We start from the raw sequence: 16174 nt of genomic DNA, 5'->3' as shown, positions 1-16174 counted from the left end.
TGGATGGATGGATGGATGGATGGATGGATGGGTGGATTGACAGGTGGATGGATGGGTGGATGTATGGGTGGATAGATGGATGGATGGATAGATGGATGGGTGCATGGATGGACAGATAGATGGAAGAAGAACCAGTTGGGTTTTCAGCCCTTAATATAATCTGAATAAAAATGTTAACATATTTTCTTCTAATGTTACCCCAGGACACTCCATTGATATGCCTGTGCCAGAGTTCTCAGACAGAGCTCCTTTTCTGTTCCCCTTTCTTGCCGTTTCTCATAGTCATCAGATCTAATATGTTTCTTATTCTTAATATGAAGCTAATGACAGCTAGCTGTCAAGGTTGGGGGAAAAAGGCAATCTCATTGCCATATTAGCACAAAATAGCTAATGACGAACACATTCAGAAACATTTGTATTTTCATCAGTGACAGTACCTTAACTGAGGATGGGTATATAAAAATGGCTTTTCAGGGCTCAGGGAGCATTTAGAAGCTGGATCTTTCTATGGTATCCAGCAGTCACAACCACCCCTCACCCATCTATCCCTGACATTTAAATATAAGGTTAATTGTGAATAAGAATACCCATAAGACATCTCCTTTACTCCTCCTTTGTTCAAAAAGAAACCTGTCACCAAGCTGTACCATACCCCATCAACTTGAAACATACAACTATGAGGTGTACTTGGATTTTTGCTTATATAAGGTGAGGGCTGGAGGGAAGGCTATTCCTGGTTTACTCCTGCAACCAAACACCTGGTCCTCCCTTGACTAGGGCCAGCACATGAGCACTGCTATCACTACAACCGTGAATGTGTCCTGACCCAAGACCAGGCCTTGTGCTCTGACAGTAGAAGAAAACTCATGGGACCCAGGGATGGACTTGATTAAATCCAGACTTTCCTGGAGAAGGCTGAACTGGTATTCTCCCACACCTGTGTGTATGTAAAGAGGCTGCCTTAGCCCTAGCAGAGTAGCCCCTGGAGAGACTCATCTGACTTAGCCATGTATGACCAGTGCTATAGAGAGGCTCAGCATGCAAAGGCACCATCTCATTTGCAGCTATCAGTGGACATCTTAAAAAAGGCGATGTAACAAAGGCACATTCTTCCAACCATGTCGAATGAGGAGAAGAGGATTTCAAAATCTTCTAGTGTGGCAGCCGGTAAAGTGATTTGTCTAAGGTCATCCCTCTATCAGGGACAGAGCACCCCTGTGTTAATGCCTTGAACATTTGCATACAGCATTTTCTTTTTAAAACACGTTTTCATTACATTTGATTATTTAAAAACAAAATACTGTGGCAGGGAGGGGAAAGTCATGCTTCCATCACATAAGTAAGGAAAATGAGGACCAGAGTGGCTTTCTTATACCAAACTGGCTGATGAACTCAGGACAAGAACCGTTATCCCAGCTCACAATCGGGTGCGCTTTCTGTGTCTTTTGTATTTCCTTTGTTTGGTAGGTTATGCTTTAGTTTTGAAGTATAATTCCACACAAAACATATTATATCCTCTGTTTGAAAGAAGTAGTGCATTAGCAAGAATCATGAACAGATGCATAAGAACCTTCCCTCCTCTGTCAGTATTCAGCTAGCTGACCTTGGCATTCCAGGTCATGGCTCTGGGCTTCAGGCTCTCCACCTTCAACATGGGGGTCACAGGGTGGGTACAAGGTGCTACATGGTCTCTAAGATGCTTTTCAACTCCTTTAAAGAGCTGTCACAAGTTTTGTTCCTACTTTGTGCCAGGCAATGCTCAGGCAGCAGAGTCATACTTGGGTCTGTCCACAGTCCTTTAGTAGTTGTGAAACCTGTTTCTTCTTTTCTGGTCTCAGTGGAGAAGATAAAAGTTGACCACCATTACAAACCTGATCTCCCAATGCTTATTTATTTTTGCATCTTATCCTGGAAAGCATCAATATCATAGCCCAAACTTGCAGGTGCTTTAGCAAAATAATTAAGGCTGTGGGGTCTAAAGTGAGATAGAAATGGGAATGAGTCCATGATTCACTAAAATCTACGAGAATGACCTTCTAAGTACTAGTATTAGAGTAGTATTAGTATTAGCAATCAGAAACTGAAACCTGGGGAGGTTAACTGCATCTCGCAGCTAAGATATGGCCAGGGCACATCTGCTTTGTATAATAGGACTACAGAATAGTGAACCTGAATACAGGAAGGATGGGAGGAGGGAAGGAAGGCAGCACATTCAGTATAATAATTATTACTATGTTGTAATTTAGTATTTAAAAATACACATTTTATTTTTGTAATATACAACAGAAAAAAAAACCTGCCAAATTCTTACAACATCTGGGGATTCATGGCACATACCAGATTTTGCAAAGAAAAGGCATTTCTTATGTTTCTCAGATGCAGATATGAACTTGCAAAACTGAGAAACCCAAAAGTAGCTTTGCCACTGTGGGGCCTTGTGCAAGTGGCTTAACCTCTCAACGCTTCAGTTTCCTCCCATCTGAAATGAAAACTTATACTCTGGCCTTGCAGAGCAGAGCAGGGGTGAGGAGAAAGCACATCCCAGGTAACATGGCAGACAGTGGGAGTCACTGTTCCCTTCCTCCTCCCAGCGCAGATTGCCCATCTGGTGATCTGTTTTGTGCCTCTCCCTGCCTTCACATCCACACATACACCCCAAGGAAGCCTCTTCGTTTCCTTCTCCTTTAGGCTGGGTGTTGCTTCACACCCTGACAGAAGAGGTGCTGCTAATTACTGCCTGTATTTCTTCTTCCCCAAAGGCAGGAGCCAGGGATGCCAGCCTCTGAGGTTTGACCTTGCTGCCTCAGCCAGAGTGTTTCCCCAGTCCTAGCCGACAACAGCACACCTCATCTCAAAAATTTTTGACCTTTTCCCAATGTCTCTTTGTTGGTTGCCTCTGTCCTTTCTAAAAGCTTTGTATTGATGTTTGCCCCTAATAGAGAAACGTAAACAAGAGATAGATAAAGGTTAACAATACCCAATCAATGCTGCCGAGAGAGGCGGCACAGGCAAGGATGTATTGAAAGGCCAAATGTAAGCAGAGCTCTATTGACAGTTTAATTGCATTTATTCTACCCTCCAGCCTCTTCCCTCCCAGCTCTTATATGTTGAACCAATAACAGGGCTGCCCAATAGTCGTTCATATCAGCTATGGTGAGTTATTTCTTGTTCTTTTTACTGCATGAGAAGAAAAACTTAAATGCAAATACTATATCGTATTGCTATAAATATTATATCGTATTGCTTTCTTAATTTTTTAAAACTCACTCTTTCCCATACTCATAGGTTGTCTATTTTCAGTTGTATTCTAACTTACTCTCCTGGCCTGTGAAATATGCTCCATCTCCTCCTCACCGTCTGTTAAACTTAACCCACGAAGAAAGCCTAAATCACCTGCTGGCCTCCCCATGAAGCATGTCTTGAGACCCCAGCCTACACAAGAGGAATCCCTTCCTCTAATTATAGCCATGCTATCATAGCTTCCTTGGATCTGTCTCTCACAGACTAAAATTCTCACCAAAACTCAAAATGTGTGCAAGGCAGGTATTATTAAATATAGTTGACAGAGGAGGAAAGTAATGTTTGAAGGTATTATATGCATTTCCTGTGGCCATACAAAATGTCACAAGTTTTGGAGTTAGAAGTTAATCTTAAGATGTAACTTCTACTTTATCTTCTATCATTTTATGTACTTAATTTAATTTCTTTTAAAAGCAACACAAGATTAATTAGTCGATAGCTTGTATCTTAACTATGAAGGAAGGAAGGAAGGAAGGAAGGAAGGAGGGAGGGAGGGAGGGAGGGACGGAGAGAGGGAAGGAAGGAAGGAAGGAAGGAAGGAAGGAAGGAAGGAAGGAAGGGAAGGGAAGGGAAGGAGGGAGGGAGGGAGGAAGGGAGGAAAAGAAAGAAGCCCTATCATGACAATGAATAAACCACTCACTGGCAGAAGACTATGGATAAGGATCAAATCTTTACTAATTAATACCAATATTACTTTTCCTTTATAATAATTTATTTTGTCATAATTATTGTTTTCAATACCTCTGCCTCCCTATTACCCAGCCTATAGTTTTTCAAGAGCAAAAATTATATATTATCTCCTTTAAGAGAAACTGATAGGTAAAAGCCTGAAATTGAGGAAGAAATCATGGGTGGTTGTAGAAGGAGTGTCACTTAGCAAAACAAAAACAAAATTTATGTCTAAACAATTCTTCCTTTACTCTAGTTTATAAGATTAGGTTTCTCCACATTTGATTTACAAATTTCAAAGTATAAAAACACACATGTGGCAAAAAATTAGGGGCATCGGAATAAAAAACCTGTGTTCTTTCTACCGTATCTATCATGAAGCTTGTCCATCTCTGTATGGCTTGCAAATAGCACAATATGTGTCTAGAAACCTCATACCGCATGAAATGTGTACAGAATAGCGGTTTTATTTGAGGAGAGATTGTGCAAGCCAGTAACTGCATGGTTCTTTCCAAACATGGGGAGAATGATACCAAGGTTTCTGCTCCCTCCAGAGCAGAGAAGAGAGCAGAGGGTGCCAAGAACTGGGAACTCAATTCATTTTCTGTGTTCATCTCCATTTATATGCTACAGGAAGATAAACAGCAAAATAATGTTGCATCGGAGAAAATTGCATCAATTTTTAATTATGCATTTAATCATCCTCTTCCAGAAGGGCGGGCTGTCTTTCATGACATTTTTACATATTTGAAAGCAGCGCTGTGTGAACACAGAACAAGACATTTGGTTGATTAGATGTCACAGACAATTCTAACTGACCCTGATGGGTTGACTCAGGTGGCAGAAGCCTTTGAAGGGGTGTGAGAGCCAGACACGAAAGAGATGTGCAATACACAGTCTCAGAAATTTTTCTTTCAATTATTCACTTAATTAATTTGCTAAGGAATTTTCTATGAGATATAATGTTCTAAATGTTAGAAATACATAGACGAAAGGGCACTTAGTCTGAAAAAGTTCACAGTGTAATTATTGAAGCAAACATCCCAATAAATAAATAAAAATACACTGAGATGAGAGCAATATTAGTAGACACAGGGAAAGTTGAAATTGTCTTTATCTCAGGCGAGTAACCACGAAGGTTTCTGGCTTCCCCAAAAATATTTGGAAGATTCTAAGCAGGGTTTTGAGGGATCAATAGGAGCTTTGAAAAGAGGCAATATGGTGTTGTGCATATGCTTGTGTGTGCCCTTCATATGCCCATGGGCACACTTCAGAAGAGAAGGAAGTGATTTCTGGCTAGAAGAAACAATGCTTGCAAAGGCCTGTAAATATTTTTTAAAGAAATATTGTACCTTTCATAATAGAAATGACCAATGGCGGATGCAGTATACAGATATTGAATTATGTTTTATAGTTCTGTCAACACAGAGTATTTGTTTCTGTAATGCAACTGAATGCAATCAAGGTAAGATATGAGGACAAAGCTGAAATTCTTGTGGTTGAATCTGCCTTGACTTTTGAAATGTACCAAAGTGCCTTTACTTCTTTTTTATTGTTGTTCCTAGGCTGTATTTATTTATCTATTTTTTGATTGTGGCAAAATATACATAACATAAAATTTGCCTTGTTAGCCATTTTTAAATGTACTGTTCAGTGGCATTAAGTATATTCACATTGCTGCGTTACCGTCACAAGCATCCATCCACAGAACTCTTTTCATCCTTAAAACTGAAATGCTACACCCATTAAACAAGCACTCCCCATGCACCATTTCCCCACATCCCTGGCAATCACTATTCCACTTTCTGTCTCTATAAATTTGACTATTCTAGGTACCTCATGTAAGTGGAATTACAATATTTTCCCTTTTATGATGGGCTTCTTTTACTTAGCTTACTGTCCTCAAGGCTCATTCAGGTTGCAGCATGTGTCAGAGTTTCTCTACATTTTAAGGCTTGATGATATTTCATTGTATGGACATAAAACATTTTGTTTATTCATTTATCCATCAATGGATACACGGGTTGATTCTACCTTTTGGCTATTGTGAATAATGCTGCTATGAACATGGTGTACAAATATTTCCTCAAGGCCCTTCTTTCAATTCTTTTGGGTACATACCCAGAAGTGGAAAGACTGGATTGTACGGTGCTTGTTAAGAGTAATGCTTAGGCTATAGCTAAGGTACCTGATATGGTTTGGAGTTGTTTCCCCACCCAAAATTCATCTCAAATTATAATCCCCATGTGTTGAGGGAGGGACCTGGTGGGAAGCTATTGAATCATGTGAGCGGTTTCCCTCATGCTGCTCTATGATAGTGAGTGAGTCCTCATGAGACCTGATGGTTTAAAAGAGGTGGTTTGTCCTACACTTTCTTTCTTCTGTCTCCATGTAAGACGTGCCTTGCTTCTACTTCACCTTCTGCCATGATTGTAAGTTTACTGAGACCTCCCCAGCCATGTGGAACTGTGAATCACTTAAACCTCTTTCCTTTATAAAGTATTCAGTCTCAGATTGTTCTTTATAGCAGTGTGAAAGGAGACTAACACAATACCCAACTCTGCTCTATGGGGAAAAGTCTTTGCATTCAAAGTCAGAAAACATGGACTATCATCCAATTTGTATGATTAGTTGCCATGCAGACTTGAGTAAATCACTTTAGTACCTCATACTTAGTTTCCTCATTTGACAAAATAGTAAGTTGGACTAAGTATTATCTGAATCCATTTTAGCAGTAGCATTCCGTAGTTCTATGCATGTGGTACTCGTGTCTCCTCTTGAGCTGCTAAAGGAACGGGACTTGGGTTATCCATTAAGATCACATTATATACCCACGTTCTGCTTTGTCCTAGGTAGGTTGAAATAGCATACAATTTGCCCATGAAAGCAAGGATAGTGAGAAGTCCAGTTATAAATGCAAATTTAAACATGCAACATTTAAATCACAGCATATTACATAGTCTAATTACAGGCTAGTACTTTTTCCTAGAGACCCTGTGGCAGTGGTGGTACAATAGATCAGAATGCAGCTTCTGGAGGCAGACTACCCGGGTTTGAATCCTAAACCTCCACTAACTAGCTGTATGACCTTAGGCAAGTTATTTAAACGCCCTATGCTTTAGTTTTCTGATTGCAAGAATAAAACATTTCCGATCTGTTAGATCAGAATGAGGTATGCCTTACTCTTTCTAACAGTTAGGAAGCATTCCATTGGATGGATGTAGCATAGTTGATTGATCTAGTGTCCTACTGAAAGATATTTAGATTACTTTCAGTGATTGACTACAAAAATTTCAGTGATTTTTCTGTGTATTTGTATGTATTTTGTGAGAATATTACTCAGGAATAGAAACCTAGAGGAGGAATTGTGGGGTCAAATGGGGTAGATGTGTTTAAATTTTTAATTTATTATAGATATATACTAGTCGTACATGTTTATGGGTTATTCTTGGTGGTGTTGCTTTAAGGCAAAATTTGGAACAATTTGTATGCCATACTACCATTTCTGTAAAAGAAATCATGCATATTGATGGGAAGAAAATGGAAACAGCAGTGACCTCTGGTTGGTGAAACTGGAAGACTAGAGGATGGGGATAGGATGGGAGAGCAGCATGCTTTTCAAAGAATACCTTTTTGTTGTGTTTGCGTTTTCTACCTTATGCATGTGCTACTTTTACATCAACATAAACTATTTTAATTAATGAAAAATTAAATAACAGAAAATAATAATTGTTATGGGTGTTAAACAAATAAAATAGCTACAGCGGTGCATGCCTCTTGTCCATAATCTGCTTTTATGGTCCTCTATATGTTATTTGCCCCTTCTTGATAAACTCTGCTTACTTTCCCTAGCAAAGAGTAAATGTTAGAACGTTGCAATCTGAAGTATTCTGAAGCTCTCAGGTTCTGTGCCCTCACTTTTATTTTAACCTCAATTTCTCCTCGTCTTGTCTTCTTGTATTTATCTCTTTCCTCCCATCTTTGTCCACATTCATTTATGCTATTTATCTTGATTTATTTTTTGTCTCCCCACTTCTCCACTCATTCTTCTCATTCCTCCTGTTACCTTCTGGTCTTTCTCTCACTTTCTTTATCTGTCTTCTGGCTCCTATATTGAGATAAGCTCTTCCGTACAGGTAAAGCATTTAAGATTCTCAAATAAAATGAGGTCACAGATTAGATCCTGGCTCCTACAATGGCCCAGGATACTTAGTGGGCATTTGCTGGGATCTTGAGGAAAGGACAGGGAAAGCTTAATTCTAAAATAGCCCGAACTGCTTCTGAAATCCTCTGAAATCCTGTATCATTCAGTTTCACTTTTGTCAAATTAGTTTCTTGAGTAAAAAGTAAAAAAGAAAACATCCTTCATTCAAAGCTTTCTTTTTTCAAAAAGGAAGGTATTATTACGTAACTACAAGGTCATTTTCAAATCTAATAGCAATAACAATGTTTTTTAAAATTATCTAATATCTATGATTGTCCACGATTGTCTATAAAATGTCTTTTACAAGTGATTTATTTAATTGATGTGTAAGGAGAAGGTCCATCATTACCTTTGGTTGTTTATCTAAGTCTCTTTCAGCCACTTTTAATCTAAAACACACCCTCTCTTCTCTTTTTTCACATTTGTTATTTGTTGTATATACTGGATTAGTTGTCTTATAGAAAGTTCCCCATTCTTGACTTGACTAATTATTTACTTGTCCCCCATCGCTTGTGGTTTCTACATGGACTGTAGACTGTAAATTAGATTCAGGTTGTATAATTTTGGTACGAACATTTCACAGGTGGCACTGTTCAGATAGCATCCCACCAGGCAGCACGTAGTGTCTGTCTCACTTTTAGTGATGCTGAAATTGATCTCAGTGAGTTCAGGTGGTGACAACATAGCTCTGCATTGCTCTGTGATTTGTATGCAAAGCCTAGATTGAGAGATTGAGTCATTCATTGAAGTATCATGGACAGTGACTTTCTGCCTTCATGGAGATTTTCAATCAATTCTAAAAGACTGGGTGGCTGGATAAACAAACACCTCCCTCCTAGAGTTGATGCACCCTTTAGAGTACTGAGAGTTTGCAATTGGCAGGGACCGTTCTAAACACTTTACAAATCTTAGTCCATTAATGCTCACAAGAGTCATCCACATTTTGCAGGTGAGACACCTGAGGTAGTAAAATGTTACAAGTGACTTAACTTGTCAAGATCACACCACTGCCACTGAAAAGTGGCACTAATGAAGTTCAAACTCAGGAAGTCAGATCTCAAAACCCCACTCTCAATGACTTCCCTCCCCACTTTCTCTGCACAGGTCACCTCAAACTGAGCTTTTTCTAGGAAGCCATCCTTGACTGCTCCAGTACTTTTCTATATCTCATATGATGTAATGTAGCACCGAAATTGTAGAATGTCCTATATTCTGTATTCTTTGCAGAAGAGAGCATAATCTACCTAAAGACATGAGATGGGGAACCTAGAAGGGGAAAGTTTATTTTAGGCTGTTCCTTTCTAGTTTCTCTTGGGGAAATTTACCTTCTATGGGCCTGGTTTCCTGCTTCAATAATATTTCTCTCTTACAGTCTTTATGAAAATTTGATGAAAAACCATAAAAGAACTTTGTAACCTTAAAACAATGTTCCAGTATTTTTCATTCATTCATTCATTCATTCATTCATTCATTCACATTATTCTCTTCCCCTTTTCCTCTCTCTCTCTCTCTCTCTCTCTCTCTGTCACACACACCCTCTCCGTAATTAGATTGTGTCATTCTCAAAATCCAGGGACATCCTATCTCTTCCTTTATTCTCTCCCACAACTTCCACACTTTTTTTTTTTTTTGGCTTAGGACTTTGGCTGGGACATCAGTCACTAAGACTTGCTGAACACTGAAACATTCAGGGTCTGTGTCCTTATTTACCACCAAAAGCTGTATTTCCCCCATGGACTCCCATGCCAAAGATGACTTAGAAACCCTGCAAGTCTTCTGGAGAGTTCTGCAGGCCCTGGAGAGTTGCCATGTCTAGCACTCTTGACAGCATTACATAGGAGGCAAAGAACACCATTTATATTAAAGTCACGTTGATTTACATTCTACTTCGTTACATCATTCACACATGGTAAATATGCTTCTAATTCAGAACCACCCTCGGGCAAGATTATAAGGTTACCTAACCCTTTGGTGTCTAACCCTTTAACTCATCTCCCTTCCAAATCTGCATGTAGAATTCCCTTTATCTTCTTTAGGGTAAATTAATTTTTTGATGTGTGTGTGTTACTATAAAATGGAGGCTTATGTCTTATTTATCCCTAGTGCAGATAAGTGATTTAACTGAAGTCTTTGAATGACTATAATTTTACACAAGAAATTAGCTCCACTAGTAGAAACTTTAAGCATGCTATTGGTGTTAGGGCCAAATAGGAATGGATAGAATTTGAGACATGTGGACATTTCAGAACTCATCGAAGTGACTAAGAAACAGACAAGGCTGCCCATTCTACTATCTGTAAGGCAAGTCTATTCTTGACATAAAGATTAAGAAGTTCTGAATAATTATTTCTCTTGTGAACTTTTAGGGACTGCCCATAAAATGAGCTGAGGATAGTCTGAAGTTCATTGCTGTATTACAATTCGAATAAAGCTTCTAAAGGTTATTATTTGCATCTTCACCTTATAAAATGAAACACCTAATTGCTATGTGTTGACCATGGTCAATTTAATCAGACTTACTGAGCATTTACTCAGTAGAGTAGGTCATTTAAGTTGAGAGAGATACTAATGCCTCCTTCCAGATGTTTATGCATAGGCAGAACCATGCAGAGAAATGTAAATGGATGAATGTGAATTCAAATCTTGGCACCATAACTTACTAACTAAAAAGTCACTTAACTTCTTGTACCTCAATTGCCTTCTCTGTAAAGCTCTGAATAATAAGGCTAATATTCCAGATATCCTGTTTTATGAGTATCTTTAAAAAGACAATATAGGAAAGTACATGGCATACCATGGTCTTTCAACACATATCAGTTTCTTTTCTGTCTAAATATACTACAGATTGTGATATTTGTGACATAAGTGCAAGGCACCACAAGCCTATAGAAAACAAAATAATTTTGACTGAGAGATGTTTTGTATTAAGACTGCATCATATGACCTGTGTGACCCTTTATTTCATATTTTCTTTTAATCTCATTTAATTTTATATTCTAATGTTCATTCATCTCTTAATTTCAAATATGTAGAGTTTGGTTTTAGAAAAATATCCTCATAGAAAAATGTTTCCAATTCAGACTCTACCACGTCCAGGAATCTTATCTTTGTCCAGGAAGTAGAGATTTCTTCACTCTGGATTCTCTGTCATTCTCGGCCTTGTTTCATTTCTCAGCCACATCTAGCCAGGATGATGAGATCTTTGAGCATTATTACTTAATATTACCATGTATCTTCCACAATCAAAGCCTCTGCAACTCCATGGCCTTAACCTTGTTTCAAACACACACACACACATACACAGAGATTGAGAGAGAGAGAGAGATTGAGAGAGAGAGAGAGAGAAACTGAGTTTCTAGTAAGGGGTTAGGTTTTGGGTTGTTTATTTTATTTTGAGAGTAGTAATCACTAACTCCTGGGCTTTCGGTTTATGTTTACTATTTGCAAGACAATATAAATCTCATAATATTTCCTCACTGATTCCTTATTGTGTCTTTTATGTTTTTGTTTTTATTTTTGTCTTTTCTCCTCTCTTCTGTTTTTCCTTCTCCTTTTGGATTAAACTCTTTCTCACTGAATACTTAAGTACCCACTTTATGCTCTGCATTGTTCAAATATAACCAGACACATTCTATATTCTTCTCTTGTGTTTCAAATAAATGGGTAAATGTCTGGTTGAAGCACATGGGAGTCCAGGCATCAAAAAAGAAGCTCCCACAAAGCTCATGTAGGTGCCCAGCGCCAAAGCCACACAGCCAGAAAAGGCCCTGCATTCTGTCATGCATGCAGATGTTTATTTGTTCCTTATAGAAAACAAGGTGAGTAAGTGAACATTTGGGTTTCCAGCACAGGTGCAAACACTTGCTCACTAAGTCTGCATTACAGGTGGTCATAAGAAGAGCACTAATCATGTGAAATAGGTAGGCTTATGCAATCTTGAAAACGTTTTCTGGGCAGACACAAATTTACCCTTATGGTTGTGTGTACTGAAAAATCTATCTTTGTCTGAAGTAAGGCTTTTTTTTTTTTTTTTTTTAACTGTGGTCTTCAGCTTCATTGTTTAGCACTTACCTATGCTGCCTTGTAATAATACATTTTCTTATTTTTTATAAAATAAGCAAATAAGTATAAAACTTGATTTCTGCACCTAAGATCTTGCATCAAATAATTGAAAACACAATTACCTACATTTGCCACTTCAACTACTTGGTTATTTGATTAGTTTACAAATAGATCCGTATTACGGGATTAAAACAAATCTTCCTTTGCCATTTTGTACATTGCTTGCATCCACCTGACTCCAGCTAATAAATCCTTGAGCATCATCATCTAATCCCCTGCAAAGAAATAATAAAGTCCATGATTGTACATTAAGCTATACATTTGCTTACTGTATGTTGACTTTTCTGTTTGTGCCGGACCCTGCAAAGAGGCAGCTATGATGCAAGGAGAGTCACTTAACATCCTTGAACCACAGTTTTCTACTCCATAGAATGGGAATAATTATTTTGAGCCATTGAAGATAGAATGAGAACTTAGTTTTTTGTAAGCCACAAATCACTATACAAATGTTGGGTTGATGCCACTTTCTTTCCTGGCTTATTTTCACTGCTTTGTAACACACTCATATTTTTTTTGAAGGCCCAGGTCCTGAAGACTCTCAAATTCAGTCTTTATTTATGAACACCTACAACCACATTCTATAGTCTTCATGGTCTGAAAAATAAAGTGTATCATGTAATTCCTGCCTCACTTCTTTTTGGTGGCAAGCTAAGAACTTATTTCAAAGAAGTTTAAGCAAATAAAGAGGTATGTATTTGTGTTTATGCGTTTAAGATAAAGTAACTGTCTCACAAAGACCAAGGACAAGGAATTCTGTGAGGCTTGGCAAAACACTAAAACCAGAATGGAAAAGATTTCCGAAACAATTCCAAAAGCACTCCACTTCTGTTTTCTCATCTGCTTTATTCTCCTCTCTTCTTCATGCCCATGCTGAAGGATAATGCTCTATGACTCCCAAGTACATATAACCACTGTTGAAGCAAGCACACTTCCAAATTTCAAGGAAAGAAAATCTAACTGGCTCATCTTGGGCTGGTTATCCACTTGTGGCCCATATACATGGCTGTCTCTGTTCATCCCTTTTGGTAGACAGAGTAGTCATGGGGTGTGGTGGGACAGCCCTTCTAAGAAGATGGTTTACAGAAGTTACATAAATGCCTCAAAAGTCACCTTATATAATTACATTCTCTTCTGTTGTATTTTCTAATTATTTCAGTTCCCAGAGAGATTCTAAGTTTCTATGGTGCCATGTTTAACTAAATAAGAAATATTCCATGCTTATGTGTTCCCCACACCCACCACAACACACAATGGTACTTGAGAAATATTTACTGGCTTAATAAAAACCGAGCATACTAAATAGACACACTGACTGGTCTATATATTAGAAAAATAGCTATATATGATATTAAGTATTATATATATTTATATAAATGTATATTTATATTATTTGTGTATGTATATATATATTTTAAAAAAATTAAGCCAAGACCTGAATGAAAGTAAGCTATGAATCATTTACTGATTAGTATGTTGGAAAGAAGCAGAAAAGTTGATGTGTCCTTTGAGCTAGATGAGAAATGTGAGGGAAACAGTCTATGATCGTCAGTCTTTCCTGTGGAGCGTATGTGAGACTTCTCATCTGGTATGTCTCATCATGAAAAATCCTCAGTTTGGGGAGAATTTTAAGAAGACTAACAGCCCCCTTATAAATATCCATAATTGCTTCTATTTAGGAAAATGAGGAATTCTGAACTAAGGCAAAAGGGAAAGAAGGATTAGGGAGAGAACTGTCCTCTTTGATCATTTTTCCAAAGGGAAATTGCAAACATTTCAGTTTTGCTATCCATTTTCATTGACTTTGGAATCTCTGCTCATGGTGGATTTATGAGACTTTAAATATTCACCACCATAATCCATGCCTTAAAGATGCATTATTATTTTTTAACCAGCATTAAAGTTCAAAAATGGAATAAAAGCTTTGCTCCGTGATCAACCAGATTATCTCTCAGAACAAAAGAAATAGAAGAACAAGTCACATAGTAAGATTTAGACTTCATGGGGAACACATTTTACATTGTCTCTTTTGAAGGAGAATTTCTTGTATGTGTTTCCCTACTCTGAGGGTTTGGAAAAGAAAGCTCTATTCTAGGTTTTATAGTTAACTAGATTTAGCAGATTTAAATTTCAGAAATGGGAAAATGATCTGTAAACAAAATCAAATTGCTAGCTAGTTGCCCTTGGATAGGATCCAGTCTGAATAGCATTGGCCTTGGATGGGATCCAGTATGCACAGTAGTAGCTATTGTCTTTAAAAATTAAAATTAATGGCCAACATTTTAAAATCTGGCATTTTCACATTAATTTTTGGAGTTCTAGCTTTATCTTAAGAGATTTACAATTCTATGCAACAGCTTGCTGAGTTTAGAAGAGGTTGCCCCTTTCAGTTTTCCTACGTTCTGTTTATCATAGTCCCATGCCTCTATTGTCTTTGGACCCTGAGGATGCATGCCAGTGATCATTTAATACAGCATTCTTTCTTTTGTTTCTCTTATGATACTGTTAAGTGGAAAGTGTTTTGGCTCTTGTCCTAGCACTCTATTCAAAGAAAGTAAACCACCAAAGAAGGACTGAGTGACCATATGTTTCAAGAAAAGTGAGAGAGAACATATGTCTTTCTGGAAATAAAGGACACTCTTCCATGTGTATATGTAGGCAGGAAAGTAATATAATTTAAGTCCCCACTATAAGATAAACCCAGGCTGCTCCATCCATTTTCTATTAAACACCTATGGGAACCAGGTCCTTGACTCATAGATTTATTACACCTCCTCTAGTTCTAATACTCAGTTATTCTACAGAAAATTCTAAGTGTTTGATTCACCATTTTGATAAATGTAGCAAAATAATTTCCATGTAGTGATGAAAATAAATAGTGGAAGAAAAAATAACAGTATTCTTTAAAGAGATGAACACAAAACTAGGGATAGGAACTCAAAGCTGGAATTCATATCCTCCTAGGTCACAGCCCAGGACTATTTCTACTTACCCTGTCTTAGATGCAGTAATCAACAGCAGAAACATTACTGAATTGTTCCGGTCTCTAAGTCTCTTTTCACTGGAAAAAAAAAAAAACAAGTGTAAATCTCTTGAACTTCACAGGAACCTTCTTTTTCATTTTCTCAATGACTATGCATTTTGCAATGATAGCATATGTTTTTCTTTCTTCTGTAAGTATTTCCCAGATTCCTTTGGAACAGCCATCTCTCTTCTGGACTCTCAGAATGTTTAGTTTCTACTGTCCCTGCGACTCTGAACATTTTCTTGGTTTACCAATAGGGCAGGCTTGGTTCTCAAGATACATACTAATTGTGTTTGGTGCAAAATTGTCTATTGCATTTTGACCATTAATGATTCATGGTCCTCAAGCAAATGCCAAATTGTGTACTTTCCAGGGAAGTCCAGAGCTTCTGCCTTTTCCTGCCTGAAGAAGTTACTTGGGTAGAATTCACAAGGATTCCTAGTTCATCAATTTCGTAGAAAACAGAGGAGAGTGCATTTTCAGGAGCCTGTATTTCAAGAAGTCCAAGGAAAACCCTACAGAAAACATGGAGCCAACATTCCCACTCAGATCAGGACTAAAGCTTGGAATGAGGCTCTCGCAAGAGAAGAAAACACTGGAAAGTTTAGTGCTAAGAAGCCAGTTACCAACGCCTTACCGTGTGTTTTAAAATGGAGTGGTAATACCTTTGACACTGTATGGCAGTGTCTTTGCTGCAAGAAATACTTGTTTAAAGAAATACTGGCCGGGCGCGGTGGCTCACGCCTGTAATCCCTGTACTTTGGGATGCCGAGACGGGCGGATCACGAGGTCAGGAGAGTGAGACCATCCTAGCTAACCCGGTGAAACCCTATCTCTACTAAAATATACAAAAACTA

Source organism: Mandrillus leucophaeus, unplaced genomic scaffold (genome assembly GCF_000951045.1).
Source record: "Mandrillus leucophaeus isolate KB7577 unplaced genomic scaffold, Mleu.le_1.0 Scaffold18, whole genome shotgun sequence".
Lineage (NCBI taxonomy): Eukaryota > Metazoa > Chordata > Mammalia > Primates > Cercopithecidae > Mandrillus > Mandrillus leucophaeus.
The sequence above is the reverse complement of the archived record's forward strand: the minus strand, read 5'-3'. Positions refer to the sequence as shown.